Source organism: Pelodiscus sinensis, chromosome 7 (genome assembly GCF_052426305.1).
Source record: "Pelodiscus sinensis isolate ZL-2025 chromosome 7, ASM5242630v1, whole genome shotgun sequence".
In the NCBI taxonomy this organism is placed as follows: domain Eukaryota; kingdom Metazoa; phylum Chordata; order Testudines; family Trionychidae; genus Pelodiscus; species Pelodiscus sinensis.
Window position 1 is genome coordinate 38,880,445 of NC_143058.1, and position 23,591 is coordinate 38,904,035.

Here is a 23,591-nt window from a genome sequence, read left to right on the forward strand (position 1 = left end):
GCCGCTTGGTTCTATTGCTTTAGGTTTGTGTTTATCACAAGGTGAGCCTGTTCCTGATGCTGTTGAATCAATGGGGGCTTCACCATTGACTTCATTGTCTTTAGCGTCGGAAAGATTAGATCCATGATTGTCAGTGTTCATAGGCGGGCCCATTATTGTTTCCACGGGATTATATCACAAAACTTCTATTGATTTCAGTAAGAACATTGGGCCTTCAATGAGCAACAAGCTGATAATTATGTATTCTAAAGAGGGAGTTTTGAAAAGGAGAACAAGTAGATATTTTTCATGTGTAGAAATCATCCTGTTTACCATATATATTTTCTAAGTGCAGTAAATAATTCTAGAGTTAATGCACTACTTTTATAGAAAACTTGCACCTCTGCACTGTAGATATCATGATTAATTTTTTATAAGTTAGTAGTTGAGGAATTCTGTTATAAGTACTATGTTAACATTTTAAATTATACAGAGTGAGAATGTCTCTTACTCTTTTTTAAGTAGAAATTAGGTTCTAAAATTAATCCTCTGTAATAATAATGTTAAGAACACTCATTAACCATTTATCTTTTTTCATGTATGTGCTTTCATTATTTTTTAAAATGTAAGTTTCAGCTTGATGTAAAATGCTATAACCAAATGGCCAAAGTAAATAACAAATATGCATACTTTGTTTTTGTTTGTGTATATATATTTATGTTTATGACTAAAATACAATAACTGGGTACCATAAAAAGTAGATTAAATTATAAATTGCCTTCATTATGAAGACTTCAGAGTCAGGACCTGATTTGAAAACTTTACTTAAATCCTTACTCACTTGAATAGTCCTATTTGAAATCATTCAGACTAGTTGCATGGGTAAGGATTGTTGCAGGATCAGGCCTTTGACTGCTGATACATGTTTAAATTACGGTGTCGCTTTTGGAGGAAGATACTTATTCAGTAGCTCTGATCTCCACAAAGGGATAAATATTGTCAGCCTAAGTGTTTAATAAAGTTTTATGCCAAGATAACAGTAAACAGGAATATTATCTCTTTAGAACATTCATATAAATGTATACTACAATATATGAGGCATAACATTGTGTGAGATTATCACCACAAAAATTTATAATTTACTTTTAAAAACTCCAGAATTCCATCTTTAAAAAAAAAAAAAAAAAAAGGTTGAGAGGAGATTTTCATAATTTTTGCTGCCTTAATGAGTTAAAGAAGCTTTATCATTTGTTATTCATTCCTCATGGTAGACCTCAGCTGATAAAAATATCCATAGATAGTGAAATCAGTGGCATGCCTGGTTTTCTCAGACAAAACTCCCATGTGATCACATAGGCAGCCTCAGTGAGACTGAAGCTGCTCAGCAAGCAGTAGGTAATGAGTCTTTGTGCAGAGTGAAGCTCTTGTCGCTGAACAATAAAGCATATGGTACCAGCAATAAAACACAGTGCTGGGAAATTTAAGAAGATTCTGTTGGAAGTAGGAAGACAGTGAATATGTCATATGTTATAAAATGATAATCAATCTATTTTGGTTCCTAATTAATAAAAAGAGTGCATGGATTGGAAAAACAACAATTTGAACAGGTCAGTTATTTTATAGATTATTAAAATGCTTCTGTGTTTTGAGTTTAATCAGTGCTTTGGCTACCTTTTTTTTTAGAAATACATTTTATTGCATTTGGAAAGGTGTAGTTTGCGTGATATACATAATTTTGATATTTAGATAAATTAAGTACTATCATCAGATTTATTGTACACATATTTTACTGTATTTCTACATCAAACTTAATTTATCTGTGAAAACTGTGTAATTAGTAAAAGTACAATTAATACTAAAATGGATCTATTGCCAGTACAGAAATATTATAACATATTTAATAGCAATATCCATTATTCTGCTATTTCTTTAAGCTCAATATTTTTATAGGAAATGTGTTGCATCACCATTTGTTTTATTTAAAAAATTATTAATTTTGGAATATAACAATAAGCGTGGATTTTTATAGTGTTTTTTTCTGGAGTATCTTTAAAATGGTGCTTTTAGAAATATAAATATACATATAAACATGAATGATTCATTATGAAACCGCATTCAAGAAATTCTCACAGTGTTAACAAGGTGGATTATATTTTACTTTCCGTTTTTCAAATAGACATTAATTTCAGTTACTAATTTGTATAGTTGAAATACTTTTTATTTTTAAAAATGATCCCTTAGATCCTAATGGCCTATGATCATCTTAATACACTGTGTAGATACAGAGTTTCTCTACCATATTAGTGGTCTAGAGATTAGCCTTATTAAAACTTCTTCATTTTTAAATGATTTTGCAGTAGCGTTTTTCTCATTACTCCACCACTTTAAAAGGCATAAGATGCATATAGTGACAAATCCTGAAAGAATTTGAATTGCTAATTTCTAGAGAGTATTTCAGCAATAGGAAAGTTGAGCATTTGAATAGGGAGGATGCTGTCTGTAGGTAAAGAAGGAAAAGAAGCAGAAAATAAAACATTGAATCTCTTCCGAAAGCCAGGTGAACATTTCCCCATTTTTTATATAAATTTAACTATTTAAAGTGAAATATATATTTCTAAAATTAACAGTTCAAATGGTTTAAAATTTAATATCCATGCATCCACATTTTTGGTACAGCATTTGATTGAAATTTATACTTGGCCAAGATTAGCAGTCATTTTATCACTGATTATTAATTATACTAATGATCAATAATTGTGAACCATTCTGAACATTGCCTCCTTACATTAATACTGTTGCAATTGTATCTGATGCTAATTCATATGGAGGTATCTGAAACAAGGTGAGTCTGCATTAAACTCATGATTTTCAAAATACCATATTGAAATAGACGCTTTTTGAAATAAAACATCTGGGAACTGTATTTTAAGAAGCAGAGGCCAGTTGCTGAGAATTGCTTGTCTGCCTTCAACATGTATTTAAATGAAGTATTTGACTGTTATGGTCTCCTTGGAAACTAGCTGCTCCGACTAGATTTTGTTTTTTGGTGGATGCTTAATATACTTGAATTAAAATATCTACCTCCTAATAATCACAATAGGAAATATGCTTTTGAGTTATCAGTATGTAAGTGGCAATAGATTTTTCTTTCTGCTCCCCACCCCCACTCCCAGCTCTCCAGTGATTCAGGTATTCCGGCAGAACTGCAGCTCTACAATTTCTTACCCAGCATTCCCTTTTTGTTGCTGGCAGGCCTTCACCAGCCTTATGTAAATGAGACAAGCACAGTAGCTTTAACTGCAAGGGGGGGGGGGGGGAGGAGTTCAAAGGTCACCAGGCTGGTGGAAGGCTGTAACAGTTGACTGAAAAAAATATACTGGGTACTGCAGCAGTCTGTAGCTGACATAAAATGAAGCAGACTTTTTGTTTTCTGTCTTAAGAAGTTCTTACTGCTTTTCTGCAACAGTTATAGTAAACTGTCTACAGGTATGGGACGAAAGATTATAGGTTCTGCATAATTTGCTTTGATTCATACATGAAGTTTAATTGGTTTGCATTTGTTGCTTTGGTTTTGGAGATCTTATTCTTCTTCTGTGATGCTTCAGGTGAAATACTCATACTTTGTTGCCTTAAACATATGCTGCTTTTCTCCTAATTTCTCCTAACAAAGTTTAAATGTTTTAAATGTAATAAACTCTAATTTGATTTAATGGTATTTAATCATCTCTGAAATATTTCTCTACCTTCTTAACCTATGGGAGGAAGAAAGGGAAAACCATTCTTAATTGGATGGATGTGCAGTTTTTAAATTGTAAGATAAATCAAAGTCATTGTGTGATTCTTGTTTAGCCGGATTTTCAATGCCTTTTTTTGTTTTTTAAGTTTGGAAATCATTTTTCTATTTCTTGGTGTTTCTTTGAAAAATGTAGAAATCCCCATCATCGTTACTGATAAAAATTTAAGTGCAAATGCTGTGTAGTCATCAAAGAAATCATGGGGTTTTGGTGTTGGTTTTTTTGTTTTGTTTTTTTGTTTTGTTTTAGTTTAATATAAAATGAGATTTTTTTTAATTTAAAAATTTCTTTCAACAAACCTTGATTTTGGAAAGAGTTCTCTGTATGCTATGTATAGTGCTTTTAATTATATAATGTAGAGAGAAATTTCTTTTTATTTATTGTTATACTGTCTGTTTTATTAGTGAAAACCTTACCTTTGAACAAACATTAGTGGTTTCCTGGCAGCAATTTATTTATTCTCTGGGCACAGATCCTGTTTTCATTATAATATATTAAACTTATAATGACTTTTTAATTAGTCTTTGAGCTCTGATATGTTTGCTTTGATTAAAAACAGGTGAACTCTCACAGTTAATTTTGTGTAGTATCCTAATAGAATATGTAGGGACAAATCCTGATGTCCTGACTTAGCTTATTGGGATTTGTACAGTCTTTCTTGTCTTGTAAACTGTAAGTAGTCCTTATTCAGCCATACAGATAGTACTTATTCAGTGTCCTAACCTAAGGTGGCTGTATGAGTAAGCACTGCAAGATCAGGATCTACTTGCCTGAGTAAAGTGAGAGGAATCCTGCCTGAAGTGTAAATTTTTACAAAATATCTGACTTTTAAAGGGAAAAATTAACTGAATATGTACCAGATCTATATCACTATGTGCTATACATCAGTTAAAATCCAATCCTGAAAGTATTCTCACTGGGATCTGAAAAGATGATCTAGGAAGGTAGGTGCCCAAGTCCCATTAAATTTCAGTGTAAGTTGGGCAGCTGACTCCCTGAGGTACCTTTGAAAACCCCAGCATCTACATCTGAAGCTCCTATCAAAGCCAATTTGGAACCCATGCAGGATCAGGTCCTGAAATTTCTTTCTCTTTTGTACTACATATTATGTTTTGAATAATCTTTGGCAGTAGTGCATATATTTTAATGAACAGAACTGAGAAATATGCTCTAAAGAACTCCCAATATATTGTGTATATTCAACCATCACTTTATGTGAAGCATACTGCTGATGAATAAATTATGTTGTTACTTGCCCTGTTTAAAGGGCAAATGTTACTGTGTAAGTGTGAAAGAATCTGTAGCACAAGAAGTAACAGAAAAAATAAAGCTGTATCTAGTAATGTAATTATCATTTTTGTGTAAAACAAAACTGATAGATTTTAAGATTAGATTTTGAGGTTAAGTACTTACAGTAAACAGACACTCATATAAATTTAACTGCTTCCTCTAAAATTACAAGAGGAGCATCAGTGTAGAACAGCATCCTCACAGTTATAATGAAACCATAACATTTGTCTCTCCTTTGCACATATATGAAAATTGATGTGAAACCATCTTTCTTTGGTTACAAACTAAAGAAATTGTGCTTGTATATTCTAAAAAACTAGGTATTTAATTCCTATTCTGCATGTTAGTTTAGAAAATGAAAGAATTGATTTCAGATTTTGTTATGTGACTTGTAGAGTACACAGAAATGCCATGTTTTGCTGATAATATTTGATGTTTCCAAAATATTCTACATTAATAATTTGGGCCTAGTGAAGAGATAGTTGGCTTATCTATATTTTGAATGCTAGCTAAACAGCATTTTAAGAATCACAATAGAATACAGTATTTTATTCATACCAGTATTATACTGTGGTGAACATGGATGTTTGATTCTAATCTCAGTTATGCTTACACTGTAATACCATTTACTCTTGTGGTTTTATTCATTGCATACACAAGTGTATAAGAGGTCAGACTCTGGTGCAAAGTGTCTCATAATGGGTTTTCATAAAACAAGAAAATAACTTTATTCAATATCTTCCTTTGTCTAGAAATTTGGCCTGGTTTATTTAACAAAAAGAGGAAACCACTATTATTTAGAACTATCTATGTTATTTTACCAGATAGATGGATTAATGAAAGAATAATTTACAATGTAATGATTCATTCAGAAGCTAAAAGACAAATTTAAGGTGCATCATAATTACATTTTTCTATGTTTTTAAATACACCTCATTTAAAATAATATTTATTGGAGATTGTCTCTACTTGTTAGAATGCTTGCCCCCTGAAAATGGGTATGTTCTCCTTAACAAAGCACTAAATGAATTTGCTGTGTATAAAACTCTTTCTTGTTCTCAAAAGATACTTCTAATAACAGAACCTTGACGTTTAAGCACTTATCTCTTTGAAGGAACAGATGGCAGATCATGCTGAAGTGAGACAGGTGTAATCTTTTGTGAGATTGGTAAAGCTTTTTGAAAGATAAATTGTCTCGTTGTCTGTCAGACGTCTATCTTTGTCACCACTCTGAAACAGTTATAAAGTTGAGACAGATTGCATTGTAAGTGTGCCATCCTCTCAGCAAAATATCATGGAACACTATAAAATTTATACAATTTTGTTTCCATTTGAACAGTCTTACTAAGTGAACTCAGATTATTGTTATCTCGTTTCTGCAGTGTTGCTCTTGGTTTTGAAGGATGGTTGAATATAGCTAGAAGACAAAAATGACCTATTTACAAGAATACACAACTAGCAAAAATGATTTACCAGATTAAAATGACCCTAGCAAAAATAATGTAGCTTTTATTTCCCCTGCTCCATGTCGTATTTTAGGGTCCCACCCGTATCAGTTAGCGGTTGTACCATCACTTGTCCTCAGTGCCTGAAAAAGCTCTGCTGCTGTAATTCACGGTCTGATGCATCCAGCCAGTATTCCAACATACGGTGATTTGGTCTGTATGGTGAACAACCCATTTTTAGCAAATGTGACTCCAGGAGCCTGTTTGTTATACCAGAGCTACACTATGCTCTCCATCAGCTTTGTTTACTACAGATTGGACCTCCCTGGTCTGGCATCCTTAGGAGCTGACCGGTCCTTAATGAGGGAGTTTGCTGGAATAGGGGAGGTCAATTCTGGCCCCGCCCCTGTCACCAGACCCCCACCCCGGCTCAACTCCTGGCTGGCTGCTGGCCTTCCAGCTGGCTACCCTGCATGCCACCAGCCCAGCTGGGTTTGCAGCCACAGCAGAGCTGCCACACTGACCCTTGCTGGAGCCTGCTTTCAGCCCTGTCAGGTTCCCTGTCACCAGCTCCGCAGCTCTGCTGGCCCTACCAAAGCCTGTTGCCATGTCAACCCCCCTGCCACCAGCCCAGCTGGACTCCTGCGGCAGGGCTCCCAGCCTCTGGCTCCACTTCCCTACCAGACCCATCGGAGCCTGCTGTCATACCAGCCTGCCAGGCTTCCAGACTCCCAGAGTCTCTGTTGCGCTGGCCCCTCTTCCTCTGATCCAACTGGACTCCCACGGTAGGTCTCCTGGCTGTGGTACCCCTTCTGCCAGCATGGCTGGGTCCTGGCCACTGGCAGGGCTCCCGGCCGCTGGTCGTCCACCGGGATTCTCTGGTTCAGGAACATACGTGACCCTGCTGGACCAGAGAGTCCTGATTTAGAAAAGTTCAACATTTACTAGCCAAGTGACCCCCAAACACTCCCAGCCCTGATTTCCCAAACCATCTGCCCTGAAATTTCCAGCACTCTCCTGGAATATTTAGAGTAACAAGGAGAGGAGTAACAAGATCCATTGCTCTTTTAATGAGACAAAAGTACAGAAGCTTATTGTTTTATCTGGAATTAATAGTCACTTCAAGTTAAACACAGTACTGGGTTGATTTAGAATAACAATAAAACACATTTACTTCATCAAAAAGATAGATGTTAAGTGAATTCAAGTATAAGGGATTAAAATCAGAAATGATTACAAACATAAAACTGAAAAACTTTCTAGTGATTAAGACTTAACAGAACTATAATATTGGGTCAAGGTAAGATTTTTACACCTTCATCCAAGATGACTCCTGCTATGATCAGGATCTCCCACAATATCCAAAATGCTTTGTTCCTTTGTCATTTTAGGTGAAAGATAATTTGGGGTTCTCTGTCTCAGTTTTATGGTCCAGTCATCTTGTGAAATGTATTCTCAAAGTCCATTGGCACAGTTGTAAGGAAAGGTATTATGAAGTCTGATGGATGTGGTTCTGTGTAGGGATGCGAAGGACTAGTCGACTATCTGATAAGCAGATGCTAGTCTCTTCCCTCCCACTTGCTTCCTCTCTCAGAAAGAGGCAGCAAGAGGAGGGAGGAAGGGGATACTTCAAAGCAGCAGTGCCGCTTTAAGCCTGGGGCCAGACCCCAGACTCCATGTGGCGCTGCTGCTTTGAAATACTATGTGCAGTTCAGGGCCAGCTGGGGTGTCCCCAGGCTGCACGCGGCGTTTCAAAGTGGCAGTGCCACGTGGAGCCTGAGATCAGCTGGGGACTCCCCCACTGATATGGAGCTCCGTGCAGCACTGCCACTTGGAAATGTCACAGGGAGCCCAGCGTCAGGCTGCACACAGCATTTCAAAGCAGCAGTGCTGCGTGGCGCTCAGGATCAGCTGGAATCCCCGTAGGGCTGTTGCTACACTTCAAAGGCAGAACAGCCTATCGACTAATTGAATAGTTGATGCAAAATGCATCAATTATTCGATTAGTCATTTAGTCAATATATTTAACATCCTTAGTTCCATGCTGTTTTTTCCCTCTTGTTGCTTTCTATAATGCAAGCTGGTTTGTCCTTGTAGCTTCCAATAAATATGCCATTGAATGTCCTCTTGACTATGATTGCCAGTTCTATGTGATTCAACCTGGATGAAAGCATCAGCCTTCCCTGTAAGTAGAAAAAGTTTTTTTTACCCACTCCCCAGATTTGTCTGGTTCAAAGATAAAAAAACAGCCATACTGAGTCAGATCAATACCGGGTGCCAGAGGCTTCATTGGAGTGAACAGAACAGGATACATTTCTCAAGTGATCCATCCCTTGTTGCCCAGTGCCAGCTTTTACAGACACCCAGAACACAATGTTGCATCCCTGACTATCTTTGCTAATAGCCATGAATTTATCTAATTCTTATTTGAGCCCAGTCATACTTTTGGCCTTTACAGAATTTCTTGGCAAGGAGCTCTGCAGGTACACATGTATGTTGTGTGAAGATGTACTGCCTTATGTTAGTTTTAAACTTGTTGCCTATTAATTTCATTAGGTGACCTCTGGTTCATGTGTTATGTGGTGAGGTAAATAACACTTCCTTATTTACTTTCACCACACTATTTCATGATTTTATGGACCTCTTTCATATATCCCTTAGGGTATGTCTACACTTGCCCCCTACTTTGAAGTAGAGAGGCAAATGAAGCATACTGAAGTTGCAAATCAAGCCCGGGATTTAAATATCCTGCGCTTGATTTGCATGTTCCCGGCCGGTCGCCATTTTAGAAATTCACTAGCCTGGAGTAACTGCCTGTGTCTTCACACGGCAGTGAAACGGGAGTCCGATGTAAAGCCCTAACTCGAATTAGCTGGTATTCCTCCTGCAATGAGGTTTACCAGCTAATTCGAATTAGGGGCTTTAAATCAGACTCCCGTTTCACTGCCGCATGTAGATGCGGGCAGTTACTCCGGGCTAGTGAATTTCTAAAATGGCGGTCGGCTGGGGACATGCAAATCAAGCGCAGGATATTTAAATCCCGGGCTTGATTTGCAACTTTGGTATGCTTCATTTGCCTCCCTACTTCAAAGTAGGGGGCAAGTGTAGACATACCCTAAGTCTTGTCTTTTCCAGATACAGATTATAACAGAAGTGAATTAGGATACTCTGAAATAGTCAAGCCAGCTGAAACTCACTACCTTACCTTTTGGCACTTGGGATGCACTTAGGGTCATGCTTCCGCTAACATAGCTGTATTATTTAAAAAAAAAATCCTCTGGAAAATAGCCACTGATTTCTACTAGGGATATAATAGTGTAGTCGATTAACTGAAAAACGTAAGCTTACCAGTTAATGCTGTAGACTGCATGCATTTTCCCCCTCCCCCGCTGATTGCCAGTACATTTTTTTAGCAGGCTGTCCAGCAGTCCGGCTCAGTCTTGGCTTGCGCTGGGTCCAGGACCTACGCCACTGTGACTCTTCATTTAAAGTGTATTAAGAGCCAGGAAGGCAGGCATCCCAGCTCAGTTCTGGCTCACATTGGATCTGGAAGCTCAGACCCACCCGAGATAGGGGCTGCTGCTACCCTATGCTGCTGCCTCTGTATCAGAGGCAGCAGCATGGAGTAACAGACAGCTGGTCCACCACGGGATCTGGTTTTTTAACTAGCTCCCCTCACGGACCAGTTTCTGCCTGGCACCCCACTAATGCAGCAGAGCGGAGTGGTAGGGCCTTTTCAGGAGTGGGGCTGGCCCGACTCCCAGGGACTATAGAATACGCGAGTAACCGATAAGAATTCATGAGGTTAATTGACTGTTCAATTAACCGACATTTAACATCCCTGTTTCCTACTCTAAACTTGCATGTATATTCTTCCTTTTACCTCTTGCCACCACCCTTATCCCCAAGGAAAATTGTAATTCCCATACTTCTGCTTCTCCCCTATCACTTCATATAAGTTTTACACAAGTAAACAGTGGGGGAAAAAAAGACAAAGAAATCAGTTTCAGCATCAGATTGTGATGAAATATGCCCAAAATGTAAGAGGGCACCTTAAAGTGTACCCATCAAAATATATTCAACTTATTTAGCTAAGCTTTACACACAGTTTCAGAAAAATTTTAATTGGGTTTCTTGACTTAATTTGGAGCTGGATTGTACTCTCTTTCCAGAAGTGGAGAAGCTAGGGCATGAATCATCCTTATTGGTTGGTGTTAAAATAGGGAGTGCTAGCTCCACAGTATTGACTGTGGAAATCTGATTGAAAGTTGTGACTTTTTAATGTACTACCTGGCTATGTCTACACTGGCATGAATTTCCGGAAATGCTTAAAACGGAATACCATATTGCTGCCTAGTTCAGAATGGGCCTGAGGATTTATTTATGAGCAGGTCCCTAGGATCCATGGGACTGGGAGCCTGTACATACTACCTGCTCTATAGCCCAAACAGCTCTCCCATGTGAGGGATATTTAATTCTTGAAAGCTCTGTGGGTTCTGGCTAGCCTACTTGTGGGTTTCCCTATGGGAGGAGATTATTCCTTTAATAGGAGAGGCAGTTTTCAAAGCATACATATCTTATTTTGGTTCTGTGATTTTAGACATTTTAGATTAATTTCCTTTTTAGAAATAGTGGTGTCTAATTTTTTAATAGAACATAAATATTTTTTAAAAAATCTATTTTGACTGATTGCAAACATTTGCAGTTTCTTTGGCTGTGAGATAACACTTCTTAGCAAATTTGATTTGTAAATAAGTAAAGAAAAAATAGAAATAATTATGATTTTTACTTTTCATAACCACAGACAAATTTCAGTCCTGGCAGATTCCCGAGGAACAGTTACTTGAAAGTCATGGTGGGAAGGGAAAAGGTCATGGACTATAATAAAATAAAGTCAAAGCAGTAAACTTCAGTAGTGCAAATGACAAAAATAGTGATATCTTTTCCAATGTGAGGTTTGACAACTGATCTCTCTAATTTTCAAAATTATTTCCTTGAAGGGAGGGAATATCCTGACCGATTGGGAAATTAAAGTTCTCACAGAAATTCCATTCATGTGCTCTTTTGTGTTGTCAGAGTTATTGTGGAGCTCCTGCTGGTTATTAACTTCCAGTTCAGCCCAGGGTTTAACTTTATGGCTTTTGGTTAAGTGGCTTCAACTGCTTATCATCACATCCTCTCTCAAACACATTTACTCATGTATGGGAATCACATTTCTTGTCATAGATCATTCTGCGTAAAAGCAAAATGGAATATGTAAATTGCAGACTGTCTAACATGCATCATAAAAGTTAAGTCCTTTAAAGGTAAAACTGACATGGGAATTTGAGAGAAAAAATACAGAAAATAAATATAAAGGACATATATAAAGAGAGACTTAAAAGTACAGCTTCTATAGCTAGGTGAGGTAGAATTCTTTTTATAATTCCAACAGATATCAGCATTATTTTAACTATATATATATATTTAAAATAATGCTGATAACTGTATTATTTAATATATATATATATATATATTTAAATTGACATTTGCACAAAATTAAGTGTTTAAGCATTTAATTTTTTTATTATTTTAAATTTTCTCAGTTGTGGGAAAATTATGGATGGAGGAGGTCAGACAGAAGAAGTAGTCAGACAATTATTGAATGACAGCAAAGATTAAGATTTTAAAATGTTAACATTTTATAACCATTAACAAACAAATTCTCAACATCACAAGTCAAAGCAAAGTAAATATCATTACATCAAATTTTTAAGTTCTCAAGCACCGTTTTTCTTACTTTGCCTGACTGTGAATTCCAGCTATTATCATGGCATGGTGTAGATAATTTATTTTGTCTCAGCAGAGTCCTCTGAATAAGATGAAGTTGGACAGTCATAAGGTAGTTAGTTATAAGTCGGCCAGCTAAGTAAGGGAATGAATTAGCTGTTTAGTTTCTATTCATGCTCTGGTGAAATCTCTGTCTTTAAGGAATTGGGTGAATGTGCACACTTATTCAAACTGAGCCTCCTCTGTAAGCTCTCTCTGAAAAGGTTTTTCAGCTTTGAGTTTTTAAACAAAGTGAAATGGTTTGTAAGACATTTTTATTTTCAATCTGCCAACTCATTTGAGCTACAAATGTAAGATTTTGCTCTTTATTGCAACAAGGAGGATCTGCCCAACATTAAAATTTAAAACAGTTTGGATTTACTTCTAAATCTATCTCAACCTGGTCTCCAACTCTCCACATCAGACAATCCTTCCCTTTTTGCAAATATCAAAATAAAGCGCTATTCTGAAACATCCCTTACTCCTCGTAGAATGAGGTTTACAGGGACATCGGAATAGTGAACCCGAAATAATGGGCCTGCTGTAAAGATGCGGGATAACTATTTTGGGATACTCCAGTATCTTGAAGTAGTGTTGCAGTGTGGATGTACCCTAATTGACAGCCCTAGTTTTAATCAGAATCACAAAGAGACCATTGATTTATAGCAAAATATTTTGGAATATTATTATTAACAAATTTGTATTTTCATGGTATCATTTATGCATACATCTCTCTTGTAGCAGAAACAGTCAGACAATTAAGGACAGGATCAAAGTATGTGTAAGCAAAACACTGAATTTCCACACTTTCACTTTGGGTTATCATTATGCATTTTACCGCCTCTCCCCCCACTTTCTTTTCTATATATCAGGGCTATTCAACTTTGGAAGCCCTGGGGGCAACAATGATACTCACATGCTGAGGGCCACAACTTAAGTGTGGTTGCGTATATATATATATGCAAATATATGCAAAAAACTTCTTTCACACTGACCGACATGAATACAAAGATTAAGGCAAGACTGCACAACACACAGGCCCCATTTAAGTTAGTTCTGCTGATATTAATAAAATGCAATATTTACCCGTTTTCTACCATATGACAACACTTTTAATAAGCAATGACAATCCAGGAATTTAACTACTAAAATGCATATCAAGAGAAATTATATTGAGTACTTTTTTGTTTTGGCTCCCACCCTCATGCTGCGTGTTGAGCCCCACTTAAACCCAAACTGCACCACGGGCTGCAGGCTGCATGAAGGCCGCGGGCTGCATGTTGAGTAGCCCTGCTGTATGGCAACTTCTCACAGTCATGGGATATTACAACAGATGCACACACCAGATTTTAGCCCCGAAGCGTGAGGGTCATCTCAATAATCTTTGAGTCCCCTAGCACACATCAACTCTAGAGGCTGTAGTCACTAAATATAACAATTTATTATGGTACAATTTGAAATCTTAATGTAACTGCTAAAATATTTATTTTATTTGAAGCTTAAATTGTGCTGTTTATTTTTTGTATACCGAAAAGAGTTATTAATATCTTATGTTTAATACACAAGGGGAACCTTCTTTTTGGTAATAATTTCAAATAAATCCAGTTTTGTTAACTATTGTGATTTTTAGTCTTTTACCCCAGAGAGAGCTATCAGAACTATCAGTTCTGAACAGCTGGCGGTTCCCTCTAGATGCCCATGCCCCTGGCGGTGGGAGGAGATTTTGTGCGCTTTCCTCCCTGTCCCCAGATCAGTCAGGGCCTAAGGGTGGGAGGAGCACATGGAGTCTGCCCATGCCCTGCAAGTGAGCACTGCGCATAGTTACCTGCCAGCTGAACAGCAGCTGGTGGTTGACTAAGTGCCAAGCCCCTTGCAGAGTAGGAGGAGACTGTGCATGCCCCCCCCTTGCTCCCATGCCCTGATTGCCCTGGAGGTGGGGTGTGTGCAAAGTCTGTCACTCCTTGTCCCTCTGGTGCATGGCTCTTAGAGTCAACTGCCAGGGTTGACTCTAAGCACCGTGTGCTCCTCCGTCCCTAGGTCCTGATTGACTTGTGGGTGGGGGGAGCAGCAGGACCTCCGAGGGCCAGTTCAGCTCCCTTGGTGGGCCAAATTTTTCCCACTGCCGGTCTATTAAAAAAAGACATTTTTTAGGAATTTAAAGGTATAATACATATAACATGAAAGCCCATTTACAACGTACATAGGTTTCAAGTTGCAGAGCAAAATCTAGTAAAGGACTTTATATATTCATTTAACATATATATTACTTAGTGAAATTTGATAATACTACAACCAAAAATTTATATTAAAAGAGTATTAAAGTTGCAAAGGAAAGCTTTCAGAAGTTGAGAAATGCCAGAATTAAGGTGGCCGATGAAAATTCAGTTCCTTTGTGTCTGAGAATCATGGTACTGTCTTTATTTACATGATCACATGCTATTTTTTCCACCTGCCTCATTTGAAGGATGGTGCTCATTGAATTATTCTTATTCCATATTTCTCTTTATCTTCAGCTTTCAATCTGTAATTTCACATATTATTTATGGCACACCAACCAAACCCTGCACAGAATGCAGAAATATTAATGTATTCCTCGACATTTTTATGATGCGTGCATTTTAACAGCACATTGCACAACAGCCCCAAATGAGGAGGGGTTTATACATAGGCATAATGCAGCAATTAAGATATGTTATCAAAAGAGTTGACTTGTTCATCATCACATGGGACCTCTGTATGGGGAAGGGTAGAATCAAGTTCTTCAGGATGACATTAAACTGCCTTAACCACAAGACCGTTCTTTATCTCACTCCAAATCCCTGCTGCGTTCACTACACAATTTCCAGTTTACTTTCAATGTGGGTCTGCCCCATAGAAGGGTGAAGATGTACTTTGCCAGTGAGTTTCATGCCTATTTGTCAAACAGTGAATGTTGAGACACATGACTCCTGTGTTGAATACCAGGAACTGTAGAGGAGTAATTCCAAGTATCATAAACCATTAAGGCTCCTCTTATCTCCTTTTGTTCCAATTTCCTTCTCTTCAGCTCCCACCCTTGTCCTCCTCACACTATCTATCTCCCCCTCCTGTTTTTGTCCTCAATCCCTCTCTCTTACATACTGACTCCTGCCATCTCTGGCCATTCAGCCTTTACTTTTGTTCCTTTTTCCCTGACTCTTGTTGTCATTCCATTTTTTCCAGTCTCATATCCTGTTACTATACTGTTCCCATCTTCTATTTCCCTCTATGCTTGTCCCTTCTCCCCAATCCTCCTCTTAATCACTCCTCTTCTTGTCTTCTCACTGCTTACATTTTTCCCCATTTCCTGCCCCTGTGTCTTGCTCCTCTGCATTTGAGTCAGGCCACATCGTTCTCTTCCTCTCTTCTCAGATGTCAGTAGTGGGAGCACTGAAAGCACAGGAGATACTGTTCTTCAAGTGCTTGGTCATGACCGTTTCATTGTAGGTGTGTGTTCTCGCCACATGCGCTGCTGCCAGAAGTTTTTTCTTTACTGGTATCCATAGGGGAGTAGCTCTGGCACCCTCTGAAGTGGCATATGCATGTGTCGGTATAAAGCACACTGCCAATTCCCTCTCCCATAGTTCCTTCTTACTGCCAGTGATGGCGAAGGAATGTCTTGTTGCATGATCTTTGATTGCTTATGAACTTTCAGTTAGTTTAGGGTTGACAGTTCCTTTGTTCCAGGATCAGGATCAGTGTTTAAATTATTCTATGGTTGGGAACCCTGATGTGTACAGTGGCAACACTCAGACTATAGGAACTCTTGTAAATATAGAAATATAGTTTAATACATTTAGCATAGTCACAAACATTCCAACTTCACATGATAGGTAATGTATATCTGTATTTCAATATACTCACACCATTCCTTCTAGACCAACGTTAAGTATTAATCATCTTCCTCACTACCATCACCTTCCCCACCTTCCCAGTGGCCTTCATTTTAACACCTCAAAAGGACTACATCATCTTCTCCTATTGCCGCTAGGCTGGGATGCCACTTTTATAATATATTATGCTGACATTGTTATTAGGGATGTTAAAATGAGTTTACTTAGGTAAACATGTAACCGTTGAAAATTTCAGCAGGTGTGGGGAGATGGTTGCTGGGGAGGCTTTTAAGTTGGCTCACTGCAAACACAGAAGCAGCAAAAGGGAAGGGGGGGCAAAGTCTGGTTTGTGTGGGCTGGTGGCTTGAAACAGAGGCAGCAGCGGGAGGCAAGGGTGTGTGTATGTTAACCCATGAGCCCTGGCTGATCGATTAACCATGTATATGGGTACACGTTCACCTCCCTATTTGATACATATTCAGGAGGGGATGTTTCCTTTACTCCTTATTTGTATTTCATCACTTTACTAATGAAGTGTTTTCTTTCTATAGGTCAGTATATTATTGATCTCAACTTATTATCATATACATCAGTTCATTACCAAGAGCCTTTTGTGGATCTATCACATTTGTTATTTCTGTCCCAGTTTTTCAGTCTGGTCTTAACTGGTTATTTTGAGTTTTTCTAAGTAATGATGTACCTGCTAAATTTGCAGTTATTCTTGGAATCCCCTATATCATTGAAGGTTGCATTATCTAGGTGAAGGGTCCCAATATACACACATTGATTTTGCTATCTGAGTGTAGGGTCCCAGGCATGTGTATGCTAGCTTTGCCTTAGCTGTACATACAGAACGTGGCCTGTTAGTCCTTTGTATTACAGCCAAATTTCCAGACTACTTTAATATAAACCTACTGTAACTTATAATAATATACATATTATCGAAATCATACGGCAATAGTAAATCTATAAGAAATATTTTATAGGCTACAGTAGCCCAGTAGCTTTCCCATCTTTAGTCTAGTAGTGAATTTGTTGTGCATAGTTGTTTAATGTTGTTCAGTTAATAAGTCTCTTTATGATAAATTAGAAGTAGTTAGTCCCATATTGGACTCAGCCTAGGGATGAGGCATGCCTCAGTCCTTGGCCTTCAACAGCTTGTGACTGTTGCAAAAAACCAACCAAACAAAAAAACAACCCAACCTTTTTCCTGATTTTGATTGAAAATAGTTGAACCACTTCAGATGAAACTAAAAGCAGCTTGAAGCAGACACCCAGAGTGGTAAATTTCAACGTGAATGGCAGAGTACAAATAATCCTTGCCACTGAAGTAACATTCTGCTTGAATTCGTAACTTCTTGAATTTAGCCATCAGGTATGAAGTGACTTCTGTGGAGTGCAACGTGTGCAAGGGTGATGTGAGGGAAAAGGGATGAAGAAAAAAAAATAAAGGAGGAAGTTTTCCTTTCTAGTTAAGCATGTTTAGAGTCCAGGATGAGTAGCATAATTGATTCCTTCCAGAGACAATGGCAATGTATATCTTTACTCGCGGTTTGATGTTTAGCCTGCTTCTGTGTCTCTCTTTCTCCTGACCTTCTCTTTAATATTTTCCTCCCATGCTTGTTCTGTTTAACTTTACAGTTGCAAGACTTTGAAGTTTTATATGAAAAGCACTTTTAATGTATTGATCTACCACTGTGCAGCCCTTTAACCTATGTTTTTATTCTCTATTTCTTTGAATTAAGTCTGGCTTTGCTTAAATATATATTTTATTCCAAGGGAAAGTTTCAACTGATTATTTTAAATTTAATTATGATTATATGGTGTCTATATGATATATATTGTATACAAATCTAGTCTTCCAAAGGCTTGAGTAAAGAAGTTAGGGATACCAAATTTGTTTCAAGTTGATCAGGGATTTCAATTAACTTTTATGGAAGCAAAACAAAATCAGGGTTCTAGACAAAGAAATATAAAATGATTGTTGTAATTGTTACAACAAATATCTTATTATTTAATATATTTGCTTTGTTTCAGACTTCCTATTAAACTGTATTAGAATTTTTCTGAGTCCCACTGTGTAAAAAAATAGGAGCAGAATTAGAACCTTGATGGAACTTGTTTTCTGACCCACGACTAAATTCTACCCTCAATAAAACATGAGTAACCCCATTTACTCTAAGAGAAAGTATAGGAGAAAAGTAAATAATTCTCCACAACTATGTTATTGTAAGGGAGAGAATTGTAGCTTGCTATTTGAGGAGTAGATATTGAGTCCTTGAAAATAATAGTTTCTGAATAAAACTGCCAGATAGGGTGTCATGGATATAGCTCTCATTGGTTCTATGTGGAGTGCCACTGGTTAAGAATTAACTAAATTCCTATGTTTTATAATGTAACAATTCTGTATATTTTTCATGTGTAGAACATCTTCAGTGGAAGTCTTGGGCTTTCGCTGTATCATGGTTACTGTGCAAAATATTGGCAAAAGGTGGATTCTGTAATGGCTTTGAAGGCTCAGTTGAGATTGCAAGTAGGGATGTAGAATCCTGTTTAATTGGTTAACCAGTTAAACGTGATGTTTAACTAGTTAGCTGATTAAAGGGAATGTGGGCGGGGCTGGAGCAGTTCCCCTGCCTGCCATGACGAGGCTGGAGCAGCCCCTGCCTGTAATGTGCTTGGGTCCACCACAGGCAGGGGCTGTTCTGGCCAGGTTTAAGTGCCCCTGTCTATGGTGGGCCCTGTGGGGATGGAGCAGCTGCTGCCTGTAGCAGGCAAGGAGCTGATCTAGCCCATATTGGTTAACCAGAACCAGGAAGCATCACCTGCTAAAGGTGATGCTTACCGGTTAACCTTTGACATCTGTAATTGAAATGTCATATTTTCTTTTGTAAAGTAATATAGAATTAGTTGCCTTAGGAGGCTATTGAATCAAATGCTTAGTTGGATTTTTAAGGGACTGGCTCTGCATGCTAAAAAAGAGATACACCAGTCTCATGCTTCAGGTGAAAACTGATTGTTAGGATCAGCTGGCATTGCCTAGTTAGCCAAGTGCATTATGTAAGGTTATGGTCGGTAGAGTTTCACAGTTTTCCACTACAGCATCATATACTGACTACATGGGAGATGGATTACTAGACTTGTCCTAATCATATGTCCCTAGTGCTCCCCAAACTACTTATCCTTTTTCAAGTGATGTCCCCGTGGGTGCTCCACTGTAGGTGTTGGGCTTGCCCCGGTGCTGCAGATCGGAGACTTTTTGCAGCAGTAGCCTTCCAGATCGTGCATGCACAGAGGTGTCCCGCGGTGCTCGTGACCTTTTGTATACATGCACAATCCAGCTCCCGCTAGTTCCTCTCAACCGCCTCAGGCTGCAGACAGTGTGAACCGCTTCTCCTTGGGTTATGTTGTGAGAGAGTCCCAGTTACTTACCCTTTCCTCTTATTCTTCCCTTATATTTCCTCTTAATTAGTTTTTCAACATGTTCTTAAAAAAATATTGCAGTTATATGTTACTATTCCAGTTACTAGTTTTCCCCCCTACCATTGTAAATATACTCTCAAGTTTATCCCTTTGTATATAGTTCATATTCCATATTCAAAAAAAAAAAAAAAGCCTGGGTCTCTGGGTTTTAAAAAGTATGAGGCGTGTCGGGAGGCCATGCCGGCCTCAGACTGACATTCTACCTGTATACGCTTCTTGGTGGAAGCTCATGTGCCGCAAAAGTGCCCCCACTGCAGCAAGTTAATGGCCCGAGTCTGCCGCAACAGAGAGATGAGGCTTCGTATGATTTTATTTGACAAGGCCCTTTGGCCTGACTGATCAGCCTCTCCTACGCCCTAACAGGCTAAAAAACGATGTGCTTCTCCATCACTTTCCCCAAGGAGATCTTATACTCCCTCCCCTTCTCCAAGATCCAATTACTGGAGGGAATACAGAAGACCTCACACATGCAGGTGTTCTCCCTCATATAGTAATTATTACCACCATGATGACCGACACAGACATTGTTCGCCTTGCAGACACTCCTCTCATTATAGATCCAGATTTCGCCCATGGTCAACATATGGGAGTGCATCCCCTGAACATTCCCCTGCTCCACCTTCCTCGGTTCTAGAACAGAACCCAGTGTCTCCTCATCCTCCTCCCTCCAACACTGCCCAAGAGCAGCCCACTGCAGTGGAAGCACAGCCACCTGATATATCTCCTACTGATCATTCCTCTTCGTCATCTGATGAAGCAGTTATCCCGGGAGATGCCTCACCCCCTGATGATTTAAAACAATTTCAGGAGTTGTTCAAGAGGGTGGTGGTTAGTCAAGAGCTACAGTTGTCAGAGATTAAAGAAAAACAACATTGCCTCTTTAAGAATCTCTAAACTTCCCAGTCTTCTAAGCTGTCTATCCTGCTTGATGAAGCCATATTGGAAGTTGCAGATAAGATCTGGCAAACTCCTGCAGCCGCCTTACCTACCAACAAGAGGGCAGATAAAAGTATGTTTGCCACCAAAGAGGTCTGAATTTTTATTCATTCACCCTCAACCCAGGAGATGCAGCACAACAAAGGGCGAAAACACCTCAGTAACTACACATTAGACAAAGATGTCAAAAGACTTGATTTATTTTGCAGAAAGGTTTACATGTCATCTACACTTCTCCTTCACATAGCAAATTATTTAGTTTGTACCACAATTATACCAAGTTGACACCACTTATGGAATCACTCCCAGAGTCCAAGAGATCTGTTTTGAGGGCTGACGTACAAGAAGGGTACGCCTCCACTAGGGCTGGTCTGCAGATAGCGATGGATATCGTAGATACGGTAGCAAGAACAACAGCTATAGCCGTGGTCATGAAACGGGCGTCTTACCTCTAATCCGCAGGAGTTCCTAAAGATTTACAAAATAAAGTAGAGGATTTACCCTTCAGTTAAGATAAACTATTCACAAAGAAGACAGACACCATCCTCCTCTCCAGCAATGACTCCAGAGCAACACTGTGTACGTTGGGGATGTATACCCCATCATATAAAAGGAGACGATACACCCCCTTCCAAAGGAGATATGATTATGCCCACACTAGACAACAGTGGCATCAACCTCAAAACACATTTGACTAATCCTGTCACATCAGAGACCTCAGAGGCATCAAAATCAAACTAACTGTACCCAGGGCCAGCCTAATAACAAGCAGCAGGTTTGACTCCTCTGTTGAGGGCATGCAAACAGTCGCACACATTTGTCCATCCCAGTCTCCTACCCACTTATTCCATCATCGTCTGCACCCATTCTATCACCACTGGGCCGCCATCACCTCTGACAAGTGGGTGTTGGAAATAATATAGCATGGATACATGATCTCTTTTCTCTCCATCCCCCCCCACAACTCCACCAACCCTGTCTCTCTTCAGGGACCCCTCTCATGAGAACCTGCTATACACCGTCAACCATCTCCTATCCATAGGTGCAGTAGAAAGAGTCCGACAGGAGTTCAGAGGGAGAGGATTTTACTCTCATTATTTCCTAGTACAAAAGAAGATGGGAGGATGGAGACCCATATTGGATCTCAGGAGAATAAACAAATATGTCAGAAAACAAAGATTCAAGATGATAACTCTAGCATCCATAATACCTTCCTTGGATCTAGGCAACTGGTTTGCTGTCCTCGACCTCCAGGATGCTTACTTTCATGTCACCATTCATCCTGTGCACAGGAGATTTCTCTGTTTTACAATCGGCACAGATCATTTCCAATACTGAGTCCTGCTGTTCGGATTATCTACCGCCTCCAGGGTGTTTACCAAAACACTGGCAGTAGTTGCCGCTCATTTGCAAAGGAAAGGGGTAATAATATTCCCTTATCTCGACGACTGTCTCATAAAGGGCAAATCATCAGCAGAGGTTTCCCAGATGTCGACAGTCACCATAGAAACACTGCAAATGCTAGGGCTCCTCATCAACCAACAAAAGTCAACGTTCCAACACACTTAGGAGTTGGAATTTATTGGAGCCCGTCTTGATGCCATTACTGCAAGGGCTTATCACAACAGAGGTGATGGAGGGGAAACACAGGCTCCATCTGCACAAGCAGTATTGTTTGCTGTCCAACCAACTGAAATGAAGACTACCACCAGCTCCCTGAAGTGATAGTAGCTGATATCACTCTTCTGAGGGTAACAGAGGTGGCAAGGGAACAGATCCTGCGAGCCTCCAAGTACAGGCTGGGTCTTTATGCTGCCATGCTGTGTACTGTGGTGATGCCACTTGAATTAATACAATCTGCTTGTAAATGTCTCTGTTTCTGTGGTTGAATTGGAGCTGTGCCTACATAGCCTCTTCTCTCCACAATCCTAAAAGATCCACTTCTTCCTTGTACATTGGCTTAGGAGTGCATTTGGAGTGCAGAGCAGTCATGATAGGTTGAGTAGGTGAGTACTCCATGCCAAAAAAAAAAGGAAATGGTTTCAAAAGATCCTGGTCGTTTAACAGGTGAGGATCCTTTCCTGTGTACCTAGCTGCTATGCAGCAGAGGTGAAAACATATATCAGAGGGGTCACAGTGGAGCTTTGTGGTAAACCTTAGGCCAGTTAAGTTGATGTAAGAAACGTAGTGTCTACACCGCCTCAGTGTGGACCTAACAGCATTGAATTAAGCTCTCTGCCTCTTATGGAGGTGGAATAATTAAGTCAATGCAGCAGGTGAGGTACGTCGGTGGAAGGGCCCTGATAGTATAGGCACATGCATTATTAGGTTGATGTAAGGCAGCTTACGTTGACCTAACTGTAGTGTAGTGTAGACCAGGCCTTAATATGCAAACAGTCCATTATAGCAAATCCTAATTCTTACCATTTAATAAAGCAGAAAACAAAAAAGCTTGTTTAAATAAAATAATGTCCATGTCTGTAGTTTCTGATTTGCACTTATAAGGGCAAGGTGACAGAGGTACTGTGTGAAAATCTGACCATAAGTCATACCTGCTATGCCTAGATATTGGAGCACCGTGTATGGTTTAGTGAAGTGAGGCAGAGCATAGAAGCATGTCTAACTCTATCTCATCGCTTGTTTCACTGAAATCAGATTCATAGACCCTATTTTTGCAATGTACTGCAACTGTGTGGAGTGCCATTGAAGTTGGTGGAGTTCTGTACAGGTGTAAGGGGTCTACCCAAGTGTAGTAGGATCAAGGCCTTAGTGGTTACACAGCTGAAATGCTGTACTGATGTCTTGCCCTTGCTACTTTCTTTTAAACAAGAGCAATTTGTGTTTTTTTTCTTTAATATTTTGAATAAACCGAAAAACTGCTTGCCCTCATATTGTATGTACAAGCTCTATTCAAAAAGGACTAGTTGTATGGCAGAGTCCAGTTCTTTGGTAAGCAAAGGGCACATGTCATCTGACTAAACTTTGGGTATCCTTGCCTCTCACAC

The 23,591-nt window shown here is 39.0% G+C and overlaps 1 protein-coding gene across 2 annotated transcripts in view; it reads left to right on the plus strand.

Annotated features, from left to right (window-relative positions):
- Positions 1 to 1,350: 1,350 nt before the first annotated feature.
- CSRNP3 (cysteine and serine rich nuclear protein 3) overlaps positions 1,351 to 23,591 on the plus strand; it is a 79,262-nt gene continuing 57,021 nt past the window's right edge. The window contains exon 1 of one of the 2 annotated variants that reach the window (XM_006124795.5): positions 1,351 to 1,586. The gene's annotated coding sequence lies outside the window, so the exon portion shown is untranslated. Of the gene's footprint in view, positions 1,587 to 3,318; positions 3,466 to 23,591 lie in introns of those variants that run through there. The other variant, XM_006124796.5, reaches the window with a different exon arrangement.